Consider the following 19,927-nt stretch of genomic DNA (forward strand, 5'->3'; position numbering starts at 1 on the left):
AGAAAAAGTTGCTCTGATTCAGACTACTTTTCTATAGAAAAAGTTGCTCTGATTCTTACAACTTTTCTATAGAAAAAGTTGCTCTGATTCAGACTACTTTTCTATAGAAAAAGTTGCTCTGATTCAGACTACATTTCTATAGAAAAAGTTGCTCTGATTCAGACAACTTTTCTATAGAAAAAGTTGCTCTGATTCAGACAACTTTTCTATAGAAAAAGTTGCTCTGATTCAGACAACACTTCTATAGAAGAAGTTGCTCTATAGAAGAAGTTGCACAGTTTTCTATAATCTGTTACAGACAACTTTTCTATAGAAAAAGTTGATCTGTTACAGACAACTTTTCTATAGAAAAGTTGATCTGTTACAGAAAACTTTTCTATAGATAAAGTTGATCTGTTACAGAAAACTTTTCTATAGAAAAGGTTGGTCTGTTTCACAGAAGTTTTCTATAGAAAATGTTGCCCTGTTTCAGACAACTTTTTTATAGGAAATGTTACTCTTTTTCAGGCAACATTTCTATAGAAAATGTGGCTCTGTTTCAGACAACTTTTCTATAGAAAAATTTTCTCTGATTCAGACAACATTTCTTTAGAAAAAGTTGCTCTGATTTAGACATCTTTTCTATAGAAAAGTTGCTCTGATTTACAAAAGTTTTCTATAGAAAAAGTTGCTTTGATTTAGACAACTTTTCTGTAGAAAAATTCGCTTCTATAGAAAAAAAACTAATTCTAATAATTTGGTATTTATCTTCTCTTTTCAGGTATGTTTTCCCTAACTAAACCTAAATTTATTAATGAAATGTAAGTTTGAACTCCGAAAAACTAAAATTAAAAATCATAAAGAAAAACTCTTTAATCTTAAACAAATTTAGAGAAATTTAGCTGAAATAAAAATACACGATAAAACAACAACAACAAATTAAAATAAAATCCTAATTTCACCAAACATTTCAAATGATCAATTTCGGTTTTTTTTTCACTATAACTATTGCTGCTGCTGCTGTTGCTTCTTTTCAATTTTTGAGATCATGACAACAAACACTTAAAACAACACACCAGCAATAATACAAAATGTAAACTCTTCCCTGTTAGGTCAGGGCATTAACAACAACAATAAGTAAACCAGCAACAACAACATTAATTTATAATAAAAAGGAAATAAAGTGATTGCAAAACTCCCCATATCATCATAACATAAATAAACAAATCCAAAACTAAAAAACTAAACTTTCCTTATAAAAAAACAAAACACAGATATTCAATACATTAACCAACAACAAAAAATCATAATAATAAATAGCAACAACAGCAGCAAAATAAACACACTACATAGAGAGAAAAAAAGAAAACAAAGGTTATGTCATACCTTTTCAAAGTGAAAGAAACAGCAGCAACAACAACAGCAACATAAACAAACCAAACACAAAATTTATAAAAATTAAACAAAAGAGAGAGTCTGCATGAGTAAAATACAACTACTTTAAGTCCCCCACAAAAAAGAAAGAAAGAAACTACAAAAATATCACCAACCAACAAACAACAACAACATTTGAAAAAAGAGAGAGTTGCAATGATCATAGTTTTATTTTTTTATTTTTCGAATTTTTTTACAAAACAATTTTAACGCTTTTTTAGAGAGTTAGTTTCTTTTTAATTTCTTTTCATTTCATTTATATCTTTTAAAGTGAAGTCAACTCATAACAAAGTGAAAATCTATGGTTTAAACGCACGCTCACCTTAAGTTTTGGTAGTTTTTTTTTTTTAACCATTGCTTTCTTGTTGTTATTGTTGCTTTTTTAACAACGTCCCACATGCAAGCCCCCACAAATAACGAAATGAAATTTTACTTCGATTGCATGCCGAAGCTTATAGTGGTGTCTTCTTTAAAGAAGTGCAATCTGTACAAAAAAAAAAAAAAACAAAAATATGACAATTTCGCCAAAACTAAGCTGAAGAATTATGAACTAAAGATCTGCATAAATTATTGAAGAAGAAAAAATAAGCAGAACATTTATTTATGAAATGTCAGAAATTACAAGGTGGCCAAGTGTTTTGCAAGATTCCACATAATATCTACTTAAAGTTGCTCTGGATCTGAACTTTCTTTTAATAAAAATGGTCAGATTTAAGAAAATTATTTTCGTGATAAAGTTCAGACAACTTTTCCGTGAAAGAGTTGTCTGATGCATAAACTTTTTCTATAGAAAAGTTGTCTGTAACAACTTTTCTATAGAAAAGTTGTCTGTAACAGAGCAACTTTTTTATAGAAAAGTTGTCTGATGAGCAACTTTTTCTATAGAAAAGTTGTCTGATGAGACAACTTTTTCTATAGAAAAGTTGTTAACAGAGCAACTTTTTCTATAGAAAAGTTGTCTGTTCAGAGCAACTTTTCTATAGAAAAGTTGTTCGTAACAGAGCAACTTTTTCTATAGAAAAGTTGTCTGTAACAGAGCAACTTTTTCTATAGAAAAGTTGTCTGTAACAGAGCAACTTTTTCTATAGAAAAGTTGTCTGTAATAGAGCAACTTTTCTATAGAAAAGTTGTCTGTAACAGAGCAACTTTTCTATAGAAAAGTTGTCTGTAACAGCAGCAACTTTAAATTGTCTGTACAGAGCAACTTTTCATAGAAAAGTTGTCTGTAACAGAGCAACTTTTTCTATAGAAAAGTTGTCTGTAACAGAGCAACTTTTTCTATAGAAAAGTTGTCTGTAACAGAGCAACTTTTTCTATAGAAAAGTTGTCTGTAACAGAGCACTTTTTCTATAGAAAAGTTGTCTGTAACAGAGCAACTTTTTCTATAGAAAAGTTGTCTGTAACAGAGCAACTTTTCTATAGAAAAGTTGGTCTGTAACAGAGCAACTTTTTCTATAGAAAAGTTGTCTGTAACAGAGCAACTTTTTCTATAGAAAAGTTGTCTGTAACAGAGCAACTTTTTCTATAGAAAAGTTGTCTGTAACAGAGCAACTTTTTCTATAGAAAAGTTGTGCTGTAACAGAGCAACTTTTTCTATAGAAAAGTTGTCTGTAACAGAGCAACTTTTTCTATAGAAAAGTTGTCTGTAACAGAGCAACTTTTCTATAGAAAAGTTGTCTTGTAACAGAGCAACTTTTTCTATAGAAAAGTTTGTCTGTAACAGAGCAACTTTTTCTATAGAAAAGTTGTCTGTAACAGAGCAATTTTTTCTATAGAAAAGTTGTCTGTAACAGAGCAATTTTTTCTATAGAAAAGTTGCCTGTAAGAGTGCAACATTTTCTATAGAAAAGTTGCCTGTAACAGAGCAACATTTTCTATAGAAAAGTTGCCTGTAACAGAGCAACTTTTTCTATAGAAAAGTAGTCTGTAACAGAGCAACTTTTTCTATAGAAAAGTAGTCTGTAACAGAGCAACTTTTTCTATAGAAAAGTAGTCTGTAACAGAGCAACTTTTTCTATAGAAAAGTAGTCTGTAACAGAGCAACTTTTTCTATAGAAAAGTTTGTCTGTAACAGAGCAACTTTTTCTATAGAAAAGTTTGTCTGTAAAAGAGCAACTTTTCTATAGAAAAGTTGTCTGTAACAGAGCAACTTTTTCTATGGAAAAGTTGTCTGGAACAGAGCAACTTTTTCTATAGAAAAGTTGTCTGAATCCGAGCAACTTCTTCGGACTTAGAACAACTTTTTCTAGAGATAAGTTGTCAGCTTCAAATCAACTTTTTCTATAGAAAAGTTGTCTGAATCAAAGCAACTTTTTTATAGAAATGTTGTCTGAATCCGAGCATTTTCTTCTATAGAAAAGTTGTCTAAATCCAAGCTACTTTTTCTATAGAAATGTTGTCTGAATCTGAACAACTTTTTCTATAGAAAAGTTGTCTGAATCCGAACAACTTTTTCTATAGAAAAGTTGTCTGAATCCGAGCAACTTTTTCTATAGAAAAGTTGTCTGAATCCGAACAACTTTTTCTGTAGAAAAGTTGTCTGAATCCGAACAACTTTTTCTATAGAAAAGTTGTCTGAATCCGAACAACTTTTTCTATAGAAAAGTTGTCTGAATCCGAACAACTTTTTCTATAGAAAAGTTGTCTGAATCCGAACAACTTTTTCTGTAGAAAAGTTGTCTACATCAGAGCAACTTTTTCTATAGAAAAGTTGTCTACATCAGAGCAACTTTTTCTATAAAAAAGTTGTCTGCACTGCAACTTTTTCTGTAGAAAAGTTGTCTACATCAGACCAACTTTTTCTATAGAAAAGTTATATGCATCAGAGCAACTCTTTCCACGGAAAAGTTGTCTGAACTTTATCACGAAAATAATTTTCTTAAATCTGACCATTTTTTATTAAAAGAAAAGTTCAGATCCAGAGCAACTTTAAGTAGATATTATGTGGAATCTTGCAAAACACTTGGCCACCTTGTAATTTCTGACATTTCATAAATAAATGTTCTGCTTATTTTTTCTTCTTCAATAATTTATGCAGATCTTTAGTTCATAATTCTTCAGCTTAGTTTTGGCGAAATTGTCATATTTTTGTTTTTTTTTTTTTTTTGTACAGATTGCACTTCTTTAAAGAAGACACCACTATAAGCTTCGGCATGCAATCGAAGTAAAATTTCATTTCGTTTATTTGTGGGGGCTTGCATGTGGGACGTTGTTAAAAAAGCAACAATAACAACAAGAAAGCAATGGTTAAAAAAAAAAAACTACCAAAACTTAAGGTGAGCGTGCGTTTTAAACCATAGATTTTCACTTTGTTATGAGTTGACTTCACTTTAAAAGATATAAATGAAATGAAAAGAAATTAAAAAGAAACTAACTCTCTAAAAAAGCGTTAAAATTGTTGTAAAAAAATTCGAAAAAATAAAAAAAAATAAAACTATGATCATTGCAACTCTCTCTTTTTTCAAATGTTGTTGTTTGTTGGTTGGTGATATTTTTGTAGTTTCTTTCTTTCTTTTTTGTGGGGGACTTAAAGTAGTTGTATTTTTACTCATGCAGACTCTCTCTTTTGTTTAATTTTTATAAATTTTGTGTTTGGTTTGTTTATGTTGCTGTTGTTGTTGCTGCTGTTTCTTTCACTTTGAAAAGGTATGACATAACCTTTGTTTTCTTTTTTTCTCTCTATGTATGTGTGTTTATTTTTGCTGCTGTTGTTGCTATTTATTATTATGATTCTTGTTGTTGTTGGTTAATGTATTGAATATCTGTTTGTTTTTGTTTTTATAAGGAAAGTTTAGTTTTTTTAGTTTTGGATTTGTTTATTTATGTTATGATGATATGGGGAGTTTTGCAATCACTTTATTTCTCTTTTTATTATAAATTAATGTTGTTGTTGCTGGTTTACTTATTGTTGTTGTTAATGCCCTGACCTAACAGGGAAGAGTTTACATTTTGTATTATTGCTGGTGTGTTGTTTTAAGTGTTTGTTGTCATGATCTCAAAAATTGAAAAGAAGCAACAGCAGCAGCAGCAATAGTTATAGTGAAAAAAAAACCGAAATTGATCATTTGAAATGTTTGGTGAAATTAGGATTTTATTTTAATTTGTTGTTGTTGTTTTATCGTGTATTTTTATTTCAGCTAAATTTCTCTAAATTTGTTTAAGATTAAAGAGTTTTTCTTTATGATTTTTAATTTTAGTTTTTCGGAGTTCAAACTTACATTTCATTAATAAATTTAGGTTTAGTTAGGGAAAACATACCTGAAAAGAGAAGATAAATACCAAATTATTAGAATTAGTTTTTTTCTATAGAAGCGAATTTTTCTACAGAAAAGTTGTCTAAATCAAAGCAACTTTTTCTATAGAAAACTTTTGTAAATCAGAGCAACTTTTCTATAGAAAAGATGTCTAAATCAGAGCAACTTTTTCTAAAGAAATGTTGTCTGAATCAGAGAAAATTTTTCTATAGAAAAGTTGTCTGAAACAGAGCCACATTTTCTATAGAAATGTTGCCTGAAAAAGAGTAACATTTCCTATAAAAAAGTTGTCTGAAACAGGGCAACATTTTCTATAGAAAACTTCTGTGAAACAGACCAACCTTTTCTATAGAAAAGTTTTCTGTAACAGATCAACTTTATCTATAGAAAAGTTTTCTGTAACAGATCAACTTTTTCTATAGAAAAGTTGTCTGTAACAGATCAACTTTTTCTATAGAAAAGTTGTCTGTAACAGATTATAGAAAACTGTGCAACTTCTTCTATAGAGCAACTTCTTCTATAGAAGTGTTGTCTGAATCAGAGCAACTTTTTCTATAGAAAAGTTGTCTGAATCAGAGCAACTTTTTCTATAGAAAAGTTGTCTGAATCAGAGCAACTTTTTCTATAGAAATGTAGTCTGAATCAGAGCAACTTTTTCTATAGAAAAGTAGTCTGAATCAGAGCAACTTTTTCTATAGAAAAGTTGTAAGAATCAGAGCAACTTTTTCTATAGAAAAGTAGTCTGAATCAGAGCAACTTTTTCTATAGAAATGTTGTCTGAATCAGAGCAACTTTTTCTATAGAAAAGTTGTCTGAATCAGAGCAACTTTTTCTACAGAAAAGTTGTCTGAATCAGAGCAACTTTTTCTATAGAAAAGTTGTCTGAATCAGAGCAACTTTTTCTATAGAAAAATTGTCTGAATCAGAGCAACTTTTTCTATAGAAAAGTTGTCTGAATCAGAGCAACTTTTTCTATAGAAAAGTTGTCTAAATCAGAGCAACTTTTTCTATAGAAAAGTTGTCTGAATCAGAGCAACGTTTTCTATAGAAAAGTTGTCTTAATCAGAGCAACGTTTTCTATAGAAAAGTTGTCTTAATCAGAGCAACTTTTTCTATAGAAAAGTTGGCTGAATCAGAGCAACTTTTTCTATAGAAAAGTTGGCTGAATCAGAGCAACTTTTTCTATAGAAAAGTTGGCTGAATCAGAGCAACTTTTTCTATAGAAAAGTTGGCTGAATCAGAGCAACTTTTTCTATAGAAAAGTTGTCTGAATCAGAGCAACTTTTTCTATAGAAAAGTTGTCTGAATCAGAGCAACTTTTTCTATAGAAAAGTTGTCTGAATCAGAGCAACTTTTTCTATAGAAAAGTTGTCTGAATCAGAGCAACTTTTTCTATAGAAAAGTTGTCTGAATCAGAGCAACTTTTTCTATAGAAAAGTTGTCTGAATCAGAGCAACTTTTTCTATAGAAAAGTTGTCTGAATCAGAGCAACTTTTTCTATAGAAAAGTTGTCTGAATCAGAGCAACTTTTTCTATAGAAAAGTTGTCTGAATCAGAGCAACTTTTTCTATAGAAAAGTTGTCTGAATCAGAGCAACTTTTAATGTAGAAAAGTTGTCTGTAACAGAACAACTTCTTCTATAGAAAATTTCTCTGAATCAGAGCAACTTCTTCTATAGAAAAGTTGTCTGTAACATATCAACTTTTTCTGTAGAAAAGTTGTCTGTAACAGATCAACAAACAAAAGTTGTCTGTAAGAGATCGACTTTTTCTTTAGAAATGTTGTCTGTAACAGATCAACCTTTTCTACAGAGAAATTTTTTTAAAAAACAAGTTGTGTGAAACAGAGCAGACAACTTAGAAAAGTTGTCTGAATCAGTGGAACATGGAAAAGTTGTATGAAATAGTGTTATTTTTTCTATAGAAAAATTGTAACAAACAAAGCTAGTTTATATAAATTAAATTACTTAACAAAAATTTCTTAAACTTTTTTCCTAAATTACATAAAATTTGCATGTCAATGTTGTAATGACATGTCAAGTTTCTTGTTTTTATGTATTTTTTATATTAGAAAAAACAACAAGTTTCAAAAAATTCTCAAGGGACCACAGAAGAAAAAAAAGCATATTTTCTTCACTTTTTTCTATAACAAAAAAAAAATAAAATAAAATATGTATACAAATTACCTCGTATTCTTGTTGAACATATAAAATTCAAACATATGATACTAATATTTTTGTTGTTTCTAAGAGCTTATGAGGAAAAAGCAGCAACAAATTGTTGTAGTACAACAACCAGAACCAACACAAAGTTCCAAGAACAAACTAACTCGGAACGGAACGTTTTCAGTTGAGTTCAGTACAATTTTTAGTTTTTTTTCTTTTTAGCTAAAATGCCTTGTTTTAGAAGTCAAGGTAGTTCATACCAAAACACACACACACACTCTACAAACATGTGTAGCTACATACACACACACATACTCATAGATACCGATACAACAACCACATTATATATAGAAGAAAAAACCGGCAATAAACTATACAATGTCCAATATAATAAAATAATAGCAACAACAACTACAATAATATCTGTTAAATATATGAAAAAAAAAAACACAAACCAAACAAATATTTAAATATTCCTATTTTTTTTTTTTGTTTGTGTTTTTTTTTTTGCTTAATAAAGAGAACTTTATATAGAAGAATGCTATATACAAGAACAACAACAACAACATACAAATGACGACAACAATTTACTTATACAGAGAGAAAAATAATAATAATAAAATCACAAAATATCAGCAAGTCATTTCAAGAGTTAAGAGATTTCAAAGAGTATCATCGTTAAACCAAAACGATTTGCAAGGTCTTGCAAACTTAAACAAAGTTTGAGGAAGTAGTAAAAACAAAAATATTGAAATTTTGGTTTAAAATTTTAATTTATGGAAATGTTTAAGTTGTTTACTATAAGTTAAAGAAGTTTTACAAAAAATTTTCTAGAAAAAACTAGATCCGTTTTTTTGTTAAAACGTTTATAGAAAAGTTTCAGACAAAGTTGCACTGCTGCAGACCACTTCTCTATACAAAGTTGCTCTGTTGAAGACAACTATTCTATAAAAAAGTATCTCTGTTTCAGACAACTGTTCTATAAAGAAAAAGTTGCTCTGTCTCAGACACCATTTGTATAGAAAAAGTTGCTCTGTCTCAGACAACTGTTACAGATAACTTTTCTATAGAAAAAGTTGCTCTGTTGCCGACAACTTTGTTATAGAAGAAGTTGCTCTGTTACAGAAATCTTTTCTATAGAAAAAATTGCTCCGTCGCAGACAACATTTCTATAGAAAAAGTTGATCTGTTGGAGACAACATTTCTATCGAATAAGTTGATCTATTGCAGACAACATTTCTACAGAATAAGTAGCTATGTTGCATACAACTTTTCTATAGAAAAAGTTGCTCAGTTGCATACAACTTTTCTATAGAAAAAGTTGCTCAGTTGCATACAACTTTTCTATAGAAAAAGTTGCTCTGTTGCAGACAACTTTTTCTATAGAAAAAGTTCTACCGTCGCAGACAACTCTTCTATAGAAAAATTTGCTCTGTTGCAGACAACTCTTCTATAGAAAAAGTTGCTGTTGCAGACATCGTTTCTATAGTCTAGTCTGTAGTCTTGTCTATAGTCTAGTTTATAGTCTACTCTATAGTCTAGGCTATAGTCTAGTCTACAGTCTAGTCTATAGTCTAGTCTATAGTCTAGTCTATAGTCTAGTCTATAGTCTAGTCTATAGTCTAGTCTATAGTCTAGTCTATAGTCTAGTCTATAGTCTAGTCTATAGTCTAGTCTATAGTCTAGTCTATAGTCTAGTCTATAGTCTAGTCTATAGTCTAGTCTATAGTCTAGTCTATAGTCTAGTCTATAGTCTAGTCTATAGTCTAGTCTATAGTCTAGTCTAGTCTATAGTCTAGTCTAGTCTAGTCTATAGTCTAGTCTAGTCTATAGTCTAGTCTAGTCTATAGTCTAGTCTATAGTCTAGTCTATAGTCTAGTCTATAGTCTAGCCTATAGTCTAGTCTATAGTCTTTGTCTATAATCTAGTCCATAATCTAGTCCAGTCTATATATGGTCTAGTCTATAGTCTAGTGTATAGTCTAGTCTATAGTCTAGTCTAGAGTCTAGTCTATAGTCTAGTCTATAGTCTAGTCTATAGTCTAGTCTATAGTCTAGTCTATAGTCCAGTCTATAGTTTAGTCTATAGTCTAGTCTATAGTGTAGTCTATAGTCTAGCCTATAGTATAGTCTATAGTCTAGTCTATAGTCTAGTCTATAGTCTAGTCCATAGTCTAGTCTATAGACTAGTCTATAGTCTAGTCTATAGTCTAGTCTATAGTCTAGTCTATAGTCTAGTCTATAGTCTAGTCTATAGTCTAGTCTATAGTCTAGTCTATAGTCTAGTCTATAGTCTAGTCTATAGTCTAGTCTATAGTCTAGTCTATAGTCTAGTCTATAGTCTAGTCTATAGTCTAGTCTATAGTCTAGTCTATAGTCTAGTCTATAGTCTAGTCTATATAGTCTAAGTCTATAGTCTAGTCTATAGTCTAGTCTATAGTCAGTCTATAGTCTAGTCTATAGTCTAATCTATTAGTCTAGTCTATAGTCTAGTCTATAGTCTAGTCTATAGTCTAGTCTATAGTCTAGTCTATAGTCTAGTCTATAGTCTAGTCTATAGTCTAGTCTATAGTCTAGTCTATAGTCTAGTCTATAGTCTAGTCTATACGTCTAGTCTATAGTCTACGTCTAGTCTAGTCTATAGTCTAGTCTATAGTCTAGTCTATAGTCTAGTCTATAGTCTAGTCTATGTATAGTCTATAGTCTGTCTATAGTCTAGTCTATAGTCTAGTCTATAGTCTAGTCTATAGTCTAGTCTATAGTCTAGTCTATAGTCTAGTCTATAGTCTAGTCTATAGTCTAGTCTATAGTCTAGTCTATAGTCTAGTCTATAGTCTAGTCTATAGTCTAGTTCTATAGTCTAGTCTATAGTCTAGTCTATCGTCTAGTCTATAGTCTAGTCTATCGTCTAGTCTATAGTCTAGTCTATAGTCTAGTCTATAGTCTAGTCTATAGTCTAGTCTATAGTCTAGTCTAGTCTAGTCTATAGTCTAGTCTATAGTCTAGTCTATAGTCTAGTCTATAGTCTAGTCTATAGTCTAGTCTATAGTCTAGTCTATAGTCTAGTCTATAGTCTAGTCTATAGTCTAGTCTATAGTCTAGTCTATAGTCTAGTCTATAGTCTAGTCTATAGTCTAGTCTATAGTCTAGTCTATAGTCTAGTCTATAGTCTAGTCTATAGTCTAGTCTATAGTCTAGTCTATAGTCTAGTCTATAGTCTAGTCTATAGTCTAGTCTATAGTCTAGTCTATAGTCTAGTCTATAGTCTAGTCTATAGTCTAGTCTATAGTCTAGTCTATAGTCTAGTCTATAGTCTAGTCTATAGTCTAGTCTATAGTCTAGTCTATAGTCTAGTCTATAGTATTAGTCTATAATCTAGTCTATAATCTAGTCCATAATCTAGTCCAGTCTATATATAGTCTAGTCTATAGTCTAGTCCATAGTCTAGTATATAGTCTATTCTATAGTCCAGTCTATAGTCTAGTCTATAGTCCAGTCTATAGTCTAGTATATAGCCTAGAAAATACTGCTTATTTTTAAATAAATTTTTTATAGAAAAAGTAGCTTTACTTTAACAAAATCAGCTTTGTTCCAAATGTTTTAATTCCTTTATTAAACTGTTACACCGTGTATGTACTTGATTTAGCCCGATAATATAAAAAAGAAAATAGCAACAACTAATTTACACAATATGAATCCCCCAAACTAACAAAGAAAAAAGTACGAATTTTATTTTATTTTTTTTGCTAAAATAAAAACTATTAGATAAAATTTAATAGAACAAAAAAAGAAAGAAAAAAAAGCACGAGGAATGGGTACTGGCTGCTTCTAACGTTTAGTCATAGAAAAAAACAACAACGAACGACACCATCAATAGTTTTGTTGTCATGACTACTATTAAATGGATGTGTGTAGAGTATGGATGGAGGTTAAAGAACGCAGTTGACCTCGAAATTTTGTGGTGTTTTTTTCCTTCTCGAAAAAAATACACAGAGGGAAAAAATATAGAAAATACCCGAAGGTTTTAGGAGAGGGGAAGGGTTAATTATCTATTAAACTAAAGTGTTTCTAAGTAAACTTAGAAGGTGGTTACTTAACCCACCACAAGTATTCTATTGCAGAGTCAATTATAATAGAGATACTGCAGTCTAAACACCCCGAACTGCCGGGATTTTAGTAGAACATTAAGTACTTTTTATATATTTAAGGGAATACATTCAACCAAGACATTTAAAAGTACTCTTTCCCCTACAAACACTCTCTTAACTGAAATTAAGTCCACATCTCTTACTTTAATAATTAGAATTTTGTTTAGATTTCATTTTGACAATTATCCATCTATTTGATGTTGTTGCTTTAATTTTTATTATTTATTAGTTTGTTTGTTTGTTAAATAAATATCTACTAAAAATGCTGCAAATGAACTAAGAAGGTTAAACAAATTTGGTGTTTTTTTTATTTATACGTGTTTGTTGGAGGAGAGGAAATAAATTAAATAATTTATTGAAATTTAAATTGTTGATGATTTTAACATAAAAGAGTTAATTCAAGGGATTTCCTATAATATTTAGAAAAAAAAAATTAAAAAAATATTAAAATGTTCAAAGTTTGTTGAAAGTTTTATAAAATATATTTTCAGGGATTTTGATAATATTTAAAAACTTTGAAAGGTAATGTTAAGAACTTTTAATTAAGAGCATAATATTTTATTATTTTGAATTAATTTAATAATTTTTTGAAAGTTGAAAATTTTAAATTTTTTGATTTTCTTTTCAAATTTTTTTTGAAAATATAAAAATAATTTATTAAAATTTTTAGTTCAAATTCTAAGTTTCGAATACTTTACACTAATAACTAATAGGGGAAAACAACATTTTTTGAAATTCATAAAAAATATTAAATATAAAATTGTAATATTTTCGTAAAATTTATTTTATTAATCATTTTATATTTTTTACCTAATTAATTAAACACATCACGTTTCTTATAAAATTATTATTAAACAAATTATGCCTTGAGTTCATTTAATATTTTTTTATTTTAAAAAATTATTAAAAATTACAAAAAATACTACAATATTGTAAAAAATTGTTAAAAATATTATAAAAAATAAAAAGGGAAATATTGCAAAACGTGCTACAAATATATGAACAATTAAACACAATACAATAAATTAAAACTTTAAAAGTTTAAAGACTTTAAAACATAACTGACAGTTAACATATTAAAGAAAAAAAAAAAACAAATACAATATTGAAAAAATATACTATAATGAATATAAATAATAATTAAACAAAATATTAAAAGTAAAACAAAAAAAAATAAAAAAGATTTCAAGCAGTTTTAATAAATTTATAAAAATGTTTAATAAAACCCCAAGAGACATAAAGAGAAAAAAGGTCTTTGACTTTGTTAACAAAAATATTAAATAATTATTTAATAAATAAGAGCTTGATGAAAACAAATTCAGAAATTATTAAAAAAAAAAATTTTTTACTAAAAAATTTATAGAATTTGAGTTTAATTTTAAAAGAAATTTTTTAAAATTTTTATAAAAATTTACGTGTTATAAAAAGTTTTTGGTGTTAGCTTTTATAAAAGTCCAAAATATTAAGAAAAAAAAATTATATTAACCAAAGTTGAAAGCTTTTAAACGTTCAAATTCTAAAATAATTATTTGAAAAAAAAAAAAAAAAAAAAAAAAATCAAATTAGTTTTTAATTTTAAAAAAATACAACTAAAAATTTTGGTTTAAATTATAGTTTTATAAAAAGCTTATGGTGTTAGCTTTTATCAAAGTTTAAATTCTTAAAACATTTTTTATATTAACCAAAGTTGAAAGCTTTTAGAACGTTTAAAAAAAACTTTTTTTGACTAAAAAATGTATAGAATTTAAGTTTAATTTTAAAAGGAATTTTTAAAAATTTTATAAAAATTTTCGTGTTATAAAAAGTTTATGGTGTTAGCTTTTATAAAAGTCCAAAATATTAAATAATTTTTTATATTAACCAAAGTTGAAAGCTTTTAAACGATCAAATTCTAAAATATTTATTTAAAATTTTTTTTTCAAATTTGTTTTTAATTTAAAAAAATACATCTAAAAATTTTGGTATAAATTATAGTTTTATAAAAAGCTTATGGTGTAAGCTTTTAATTAAGATCAGCCTATTTACAACTTTTGGGCAAAGTTTTAGAATTAGCAGCTTTTAAACGTCGAACTTATGCAGCAAATTATTAATTTTTTTCCAAAAAATCTTTTAGTTTGTTTTTAATTTAAAAAAAAAAAATATATTAAAATTTTGGTTAAAAATTCAGTTTTATAAAAGCTTATGGCGTCAGCTTTTAAATAAGACCAAAATAGTTACAACTTTTTAACAAATAGAAGACTTAGAAGCTTTCAAATGCCAAATTTTTCAAGAATTTTGTTTTTAATTTTAAAAAATATATCTAAAAATTTTGGTTTACATTTAAATTTTATAAAAAGCTTTTAGTGTTAGCTTTTAAATAAGACCCACATATTTAAATTTTTTGGGCAAAGTAATAGAATTGGGAGCTTTTAAACGTCAAACTTTTCAAACTAATTATCATATTTTTTTTTTACAAAAAATCTTATAGTTTGTTTTTAATTTAAAAAAAAAAAAAAAACAAAATATTAAAATTTTGGTTAAAAGTTCAGTTTTATAAAAAGCTTATGGTGTAAGATTTTAAATAAGACCAAAATAGTTACAACTTTTTGTCAAATATAAGATTTAGAAGCTTTAAAATTCAAGAAAATAATTTTTTTCTTTAATCTGAAACTTTGTTTATAATTTTAAGAAATACAGCTAAAAATTTTGGTTAAAATTATAGTTTTATAAAAAGCTTATGGCATTAGGTTTTAAATAAGACCAACATATTTCTATTTTTTGGCAAAACTTTATAATTAGGAGCTTTTAAACGTCGAATATTTCAATCAAATTATTTATTTTATTTTTTTAAATAAGCTTGTAGTTTGTTTTTAATTTAAAGAAATAAGTATAAACATTTTGGTTTAAATTTAAATTTTTTAAAAAGCTTTTGGCGTAAGCCAACAAACAATTTAGGAGCTTTTAAAGGCGGACTTAAAGAAAAAAAATTTTGTTTTCTTTTCTTCTGAAACTTTGTTTTTAATTTAAAAAAAATAGATTAAAATTTTGATTTTAATTTTAGTTTTATAAAAAGCTTATGGTGTTAGCTTTTAAATAATACCCAAACATTTACAAATTTCCAACAAATATACAATTTATGAGCTTTTAAAGGCGGACTTAAAGAAAATATATTTGAATCTTGAAGTTTGTTTTGAATTTTAAAAAGAAACATATTGAAACTTCAGTTCAAATTTTGGTTTTATAAATAGCTTATGGTGTAAGCTTTTAATAAAACCATAAGATTTAGGAGCTTTTAATCGCCTGATTCTTCAAGAAAATTTTTGTTTTTTCATCTTAAAATTTGTTTTCATTTAAAAAAAAATACATATACTAATTTTGTTAAAAATATTAGTTTAATAAAAAGCTTATGGTAACAGCTTTTGAATAAAACCAAAATGTTTAGAACTTTTTGACAAACATAAGTTTTAAAAGTTTTCAAACGACAGACATCTTAAAGAAAATGTGAAAATATGTTACATTTTCCCTAATACGTTTAAGAAATTTTCCTAAACTTCTTAAAAACTACCAACAGTAATATTTACCCTTACCCATAGTTGTAGTAAATAGTAGTAACAGTAGTAGTGTTAAATTAATGTCATGTGGAATACTAAAGTGTACACAACGTAAGTAACTAAGTAAATAGCAACCTTGAGCGTAATTTTCAAGGTGCACCATACGTTAAACTATTTTTTCTACTATATATTGTATACATTTTTTGTTGTTGTTCTTGTATTTAATTGTTGTTTCTGTAGTATAGCTTTTGTTGTAATAATAGTTGTTGTCTTGGTTGTAATTTTATGTGACTCGCCATTATAGAAACATGAACATTGAAATTACTACAAAATTGAAAAGAAAAAAAAAAAAAAAAAACAAAAGTTAAATGAATAAAATAACTACGAACAAAGTTTATTCCATAAACAGAGGAAAAATATAATGAAAAAGAAATAATAAAGACACCTTAAGCTACTTTCAGGTATAAATTTAGCCAGAAACAGGCGATAATAACAGTGGTGTGAACGATAACAATAATGTGAACGCAGTATTCAAAATTTGCAGCAATAATTTTAAAATAATTTTATTATTTCAAAATCCTTAAAATCTTAAAATCATAAAAAACTCTTCTTAATTTTAAACATCATCCAACCCACTGTTCTAAAGACACTTCAAAACGCCACCACCAATCCAAATCAAAAGAAGAAAATGTACAAAAACGAAACAACTTAAGATACAAAAAGTCTGAATATAATAAAACTTTTATTATCACCCATTAAAAACAGAATGCATAGTAGAATACCGTCAATAATAACAATAATAATAATAAACTACAATAGTAAATACCAAAAACCTAAAGAAAAGAAGCTTAAAACAACGAAAAATAATTATAACAACAAAAGCAATAACAGACATTTAAACAAGATACATTTAACTTTTGTTTAATACAATGTTGTGGAATTGTATTTCTAAGTATTTAAGCAGAAGTGAGTACGAGAGAACACAGATCACTTGATCATACAACTCACGTACAACGTGTGTGAACTGTGACGTGAAGATACAAAGACTTTGCGTTGCATTTACTGAAGCGTAAGGGAAAACAGTGACGGATCCAGTGCACATAACAGTAAAGACTTCCAAAAGGGGACTCAAGACTATACTACAGACAAGACTATAGACTAGACTAAACTATAGACTAGACTATAGACTAGACTATAGACTAGACTATAGACTAGACTATAGACTAGACTATAGACTAGACTATAGACTAGACTATAGACTAGACTATAGACTAGACTATAGACTAGACTATAGACTAGACTATAGACTAGACTATAGACTAGACTATAGACTAGACTATAGACTAGACTATAGACTAGACTATAGACTAGACTATAGACTAGACTATAGACTAGACTATAGACTAGACTATAGACTAGACTATAGACTAGACTATAGACTAGACTATAGACTAGACTATAGACTAGACTATAGACTAGACTATAGACTAGACTATAGACTAGACTATAGACTAGACTATAGACTAGACTATAGACTAGACTATAGACTAGACTATAGACTAGACTATAGACTAGACTATAGACTAGACTATAGACTAGACTATAGACTAGACTATAGACTAGACTATAGACTAGACTATAGACTAGACTATAGACTAGACTATAGACTAGACTATAGACTAGACTATAGACTAGACTATAGACTAGACTATAGACTAGACTATAGACTAGACTATAGACTAGACTATAGACTAGACTATAGACTAGACTATAGACTAGACTATAGACTAGACTATAGACTAGACTATAGACTAGAAAAAGAAATTTAGAAGACAAAACAGCTCCAAAAATGCCGACGCCGAAAAGACTGAAGCAAAGCCTTCCACAAAATAGGACAACACTAACTCCACTAGAAGAACTCCCTAGTAGAAAGCCAGAGTCGGATAACCTAGAAGCCGGATGGGCTATAGTTAAGAAGAAAAAGAATACGAGATCCCGCAAGCCTCGGCCAGATACTATGATAATATCTGCCAAAAACGATATCTCTTACGCTGATATTTTAAAGAAAATTAGGGCAGACCCTGAACTAAAAGAACTAGGTGATGAGGTAAACAAAATTCGAAGAACCCAGAAAGGCGACTATAGACTAGACTATAGACTAGACTATAGACTAGACTATAGACTAGACTATAGACTAGACTATAGACTAGACTATAGACTAGACTATAGACTAGACTATAGACTAGACTATAGACTAGACTACTAGACTAGACTATAGACTAGACTATAGACTAGACTATAGACTAGACTATAGACTAGACTATAGACTAGACTATAGACTAGACTATAGACTAGACTATAGACTAGACTATAGACTAGACTATAGACTAGACTATAGACTAGACTATAGACTAGACTATAGACTAGACTATAGACTAGACTATAGACTAGACTATAGACTAGACTATAGACTAGACTATAGACTAGACTAAAGACTGGATTATAGACTAAATTTTAAATAAATTTTTTCCACTAGTCCCTTCCCTATAGTCTACACTGTTAGTTACAAAGTAGTATGTAAGTATTTTAAATTTTATATAACTCTCAATATAAATAATTATTATTCTACAACTAAACTACTCGACTATTGCACTACAATTCGTTCACCAGCATTTCTACTTCTATATATGAAGAACAGACGATCTTATTTTGTTGTCTTTTTTTTTTTTTTTGCCTTAAACATTTGGTTCCGTATCTGATTTATAAACCCATATGAGAATGATAATGATGACGTTGATAATGATCATGATGTTGAAGTTTTAAAAAACGTACAAAATCAAGTATTTAAAGAATGATTCAGTAATAATAAATAATAGTGTTGAAACTGCAAATGATCATCATCTTTATTTAACAGGTTGCCAGCTTAAGTTCGATATTTTTTTTTTTAGATTCTTTTTGCTATTTATGCTTGACTGACAATCTATTGAAATGCATTTCATATAATCGTTTTATCTATAACACATACAAAAACTACTTGATATTTAAAAGTTATATCAAATATAGATTTAACTAAAAAAAGGAAATAAATTGTTAAATACTTGAAAAATTTTCAAGTAGGGATTATTTTGAAAGTTGTTTTCGAAACAATAAAACATATTTTGATAAATAGGATTAAAAAACCAGACTATATATATTAAAAGTTTTATAAAAATATATAACTTTTATCAATATTATTTCAATTTTCTACGAAAACTTCAAATGCATCAACACTCTCCATTTGCACTAATCCATTACAATAGATGAATGTTTAAAGTGAAATTATTATAAAAAACAAATACATATAAATAATAAATTTAACAAAAAAATGTTAAAAAAAGCGGCCAAAGCCAATGATCATCATGTGAATGTTGCTCGCTATAAACGAAATGAAACTTTAACGATTTCTCCTTTAAACAAATTTTCTTTTTTTTTATTTAATTTTTATTTTTATATTATTTGTTGTTGTTGTTGCTTTTTCTTTTACTTTTATTGTTACATAATAGTTTATGAGCGTTTTATTTTTATTTTTTACTGTTATTGTTGTAGTTGTGCTTAATAATAGCAAAAACACTTTCTTCTTTTTGGAACAGCAGCGCGCACCATCGATCGCTGCACAGCAGAAAAAAAAACTAAAAAAATAGTCACACAATTACAATGGCAGCAGCAGCGTTCATAGAGTCAGCAGCAGTAACAACAGTGAAAATAGTAAATAATGTTATTTTTTTTTCGGTTAATAATAGTAAATTGTATTATTTATGTAAACCAAAAAAAAAAATTAAGGTCATAAAATTAATATAATAATTGTCATCAACTTTAAAGTTTATAATAATCATCATAGATTTGCAATCTAAACTATAGTCTGGACTATAGTCCATTCTATAGTCTGGACTATAGTCCATTCTATAGTCTGAACTACTATAGTCTGGACTATAGTCTATTTTATAGTCTGGACTATAGTCTATTTTATAGTCTGGACTATAGTATATTCTATAGTCTGAACTATAGTCAGGACTACAGTCTATTCTATAGTCTGGACTATAGTCTGGACTATAGTCTATTCTATAGTCTGGACTTTAGTCTGGACTATAGTCTGGACTTTAGTGTGGACTATAGTCTATTCTATAGTCTGGACTATAGTCTATTCTATAGTCTGGACTATAGTATATTCTATAGTCTGGACTATAATATATTCTATAGTCTGGACTATAGTCTATTCTATAGTCTGGACTATAGTCTATTCTTTAGTCTGGAATATAGTCTATTCTATAGTCTGGACTATATTCTATACTCTTGACTATAGTCTATTCTATAGTCTGGACTATAGTCTATTCTATAGTCTGGACTATAGTCTATTCTATAGTCTGGACTATAGTCTATTCTA

The sequence above is a fragment of the Lucilia sericata genome, unplaced genomic scaffold (assembly GCF_015586225.1).
Source record: "Lucilia sericata isolate MDLA Ls3-8-SP2 unplaced genomic scaffold, ASM1558622v1 Contig001120F_arrow, whole genome shotgun sequence".
Lineage (NCBI taxonomy): Eukaryota > Metazoa > Arthropoda > Insecta > Diptera > Calliphoridae > Lucilia > Lucilia sericata.